At 36.0% G+C, this 3,594-nt stretch overlaps 1 long non-coding RNA gene across 1 annotated transcript; it reads left to right on the top strand.

Annotated features, from left to right (window-relative positions):
• The first annotated feature begins 1,958 nt into the window (after positions 1-1,958).
• Positions 1,959-3,125, top strand: LOC110750272 (uncharacterized). The gene is made up of 4 exons (XR_015836483.1): positions 1,959-2,122; positions 2,223-2,294; positions 2,543-2,695; positions 2,916-3,125. It is a non-coding gene; the product is annotated as an uncharacterized LOC110750272 (long non-coding RNA).
• The last annotated feature ends 469 nt before the right edge of the window (positions 3,126-3,594 follow it).

A 3,594-nucleotide genomic window follows, 5' to 3' on the forward strand; every position in this document is an offset into this window, starting at 1 on the left:
AAGACCCTTTTTTACGGGATTAAACTCCATTAGCAATAAGATGTAGAGGAGTCTGTATTTTTCTAAAACTTAATATGGAGTGGTGGGGTGTGTGTATAGATAGATGTACTAGAGTTAAATATTAAGTTGAATGACCTTTTTTGTCTTTTTACACAATAATAAAACTGACAGATAAATAGATTAAGTATTGGGGTGAACAAAGAGAAGTGCGGGGTTTAAATAGAAAATCTCTTCCTAAATTGATAGGAGGGTTAGGGCTAGAGATACATGTGGTTGAGAAAAAAAGAATTTGGGGTTTAGTGTGATTATATTGGGAGGAGGGAGAAATAGATTTGGAAAAAGGAAAAGACAAAAAAAGGTTTTAAAATAACAATCAAAATGCACACTTTTATTAAAACCCAAAGGTGAACCCAACGACGTCGTTTAAGAAAAAGAAAGGGTTTAGAAATCATCTTCTTCTTCGTGTAGCAGGTTCTTCTTAGTGCAGCCAACACCTTTAGGCAGAGCAGAAGGGGAAATCTCTGCCACTTTCAAAGCGTTTTTCGGCGATAGGAGGTGCATCTCCTTGCCCCTCTGTGGATCCACCACTGTTTATATCACATCATCACCATCTTTTAAGTTAAAATTTATGTGCTGTATCATATCTAATGATTACATTGCTAACTAAATTTTATACAAGTATAACTCATTGATGAAGATAAATATCTCACTTTTGTAGGAATTGTGACCCACGAATGATGATGGGTAATGAATATGAAACTAATAGCAAATACACCCACTTATTTAAGAATGAGATGAGAAGTTGCTGATTCTCTTTAGAATTAGGAGAGTAGTCATTATAGTGCATCTGATACTCTTTTTATATTGTTTGTTATTTTCATACAAGGAGGTTGTTTTCATCTCTTTTTTATTTATTTATAAATTTTAATAATAATAAATTTCCGTGAAAAGTGATTACACATAACAAACAAGAGAGAGTATGCAGGTGGGGCTAGCATTAAATATATTTTATATAGCATAAGAAGTGATTTCTACATATAATTATAAGCGGAACATATAAAGACTTCAGACGAAAAAAAAAAAAAAAAACATATAAAGACTAGGCGCTATCCAAACCACTTCTACATCTGATATACATATATTTGTTTATTTTATATAAATATCACCACAAAAATAGAATAAACAGTTCCGCAAAACAACAGTAAACTTCTAATACTCAAAAAACACATCATTTAACCAAGGTGGTTGGTGTGAGTGATTCGGCACTCTCATTCCTTAAGAGATGTCAGGGGTTCGATCCATGCTCTCGTACGGAGTCACCACTTTGGCCAACACTTTACCCCTTACGGGCCGACCCGGTGTGAGTGGGGATTAGTCTGGGTTGTGATTAAGGCTTAAAGGTGCCACCCATAGTTGGGGCCCATCCAGGACCACCTCATGGTTCAGACCAAAAAAAAAAAAAACACATCATTTAGCTTACATAATAGCTTACATATTTGAAATATTGCAAATTACAGAAGTGCCTTAAAAAGTATTATGAATAGCATTATTGAATGTATGGAAGATTCTTTGGTGCTAAGAATTTCGTGGCAGGTTGACCCATGGATATGGTTGGTACAAAACACATTAATGAAAAATAGGGGTGGGCATTTAAACCGTAAAACCGAAGAACTGAGCCGAACCAAACCGGAAAAAATCGAAAAAAAAAACCGTGTTGACCAAAATCGGACCGAGTTGACCAAAACCGGACCGGACCGATTCAAACCGGTTCCAATTCCGGTTTGCTGTTTTAAAAAACCGGATTAGACCGGACCGGACCGGTTATTTATTAAATATATCATTTTTAAAAATTAATTATTTAAATATGCCATATTATGATTAGTTGGTGCACCGATTCTACATAATTTATATAGAAAGGGCTGCACATAACCTCACCCCATTTATCTTTTAGTTGCTAACCCTAACTCAGATCTCTCCTCCTCTCTTCTCCCCTTCATTATTTTCTCAGCCGCCCTTTCTCTATTCCCTCTTCCTCCTCTCTCTCTCTCTCTCTCTCTCTCTCTCTCTCTCTCTCTCTCTCTCTCTCTCTGTGACGACAACGCTCAACTAGGCAAAGCTCAAGGTACCTATTTTCCTTGTTCGGTAGTTTACAATTTTTGATTTATGTGGATTTTTGGACTTGGAATTGGTTTTGGTGAAATGGGTTGTTTTTGTTTGTGTAGGGAGAGCTTGTGCGTGCTTTAGGAGGCGCTGTAGCATCCACTTTTCTTTTGCTCCAAAGGGCCATGACCTAGGTTTCCTTTCTCTCTTTTACTACTAAAGCTGCAAACTTTGAATTGTTTTTTGGTTAATTTTGACCGGTGATATGTGTAAATTCTTTATTTTAATAGGCATTTTTTATATTCATGAAAGATCTGCAATTTAGTGAATTGCTTGTTGTTGTTGATGACGTCTTCTTTCTTTGTGGTTGTAAAGCATATCATAGGCCATGTTGGTTGTCCATACCTTTTTGACTTTCTCAACATATTTCTCTTATGTTTAGCTCAAAGAGATTCATGTGCTGGTGGAACCCAGAACAAGCAAGAGGAAGAGAAAGAAATTACAGGTTTATTGGATGGAAGTGGGGAATATATTAGTACTCTAGTATGTGAAGATAATAAAGGAGACATGATGCTTGTTAGGATGTCCCATGGCAGTAAGCATCGATCTTATCATTGTGTATTTGATGCAAGACTTAGATTATTATTCTCCTTCTCTTTCTTTATGCATAGAAATCATATATAGTTATGTTTTTGTTTATGTAACAATTCCCACAACGATTACCACAACACTTGTTATTTGTTTATGTTTTCTCGTCATATGTTATTTGTTTTTGTTTGCCTTTTTGCTCATGAATTCTCTTTTTCTACATGCAGGGGCTGGGAGAGGATCTTAATAGAGAAGGCTTGAAGAAAATGCCTCTTCGTGTTGCCAAGAGACCTCCGAGAAGGAGCAAGGGGAAGATGGAGCATTTTTTTTTTTCACTGGAAGATGGAATAGTTTGAATGTTATTTATGTAATTTTATTTGCTATATGTGTTTTTCTTTTGTTATTGGGTTGTAATTTTAAATTTAATGTTTGCTAAATTTCGTTTGGGACAATTGGAAGGGAATTATGCTAATTGTGAATTTGTAAGCCCAAAATTTTTTAAAAATTCAATTGGGCTTAAATCTCTTTAAAATTCCAAAAAAAAAAAGGGCTCAAGAGCCGGTCCAAATTGGAAAATCGAAAACCGAACCGGATATAAATAGGTTCGGGTTGGTCCGGTTCTATAAGGTGTTTTAATGAAAAACCGGACCGGACCGGACCGGATGAACAGTACCAGTTCCGATTTCGGGTTTAAGAGAGAACCGGGCCGAACCGGACCGTGCCCACCCCTAATGAAAAATAGGAATATAAGCGCAAATTGTGGGAGGTGAAGATATTGGAGAGATTGACAGGAATAAATATCATAGTTTATCTGGTTTCTTTTCGTTGTCTGAGAGCTACATATGATGGATCTTTCAAATAAACTTTTTTGAGGGATATTTTTGTAAAGCTCAGTTTGTATTGTAT

Source organism: Prunus avium, chromosome 1, assembly GCF_965620075.1.
Source record: "Prunus avium chromosome 1, drPruAviu1.hap1.1, whole genome shotgun sequence".
In the NCBI taxonomy this organism is placed as follows: Eukaryota; Viridiplantae; Streptophyta; class Magnoliopsida; order Rosales; family Rosaceae; genus Prunus; species Prunus avium.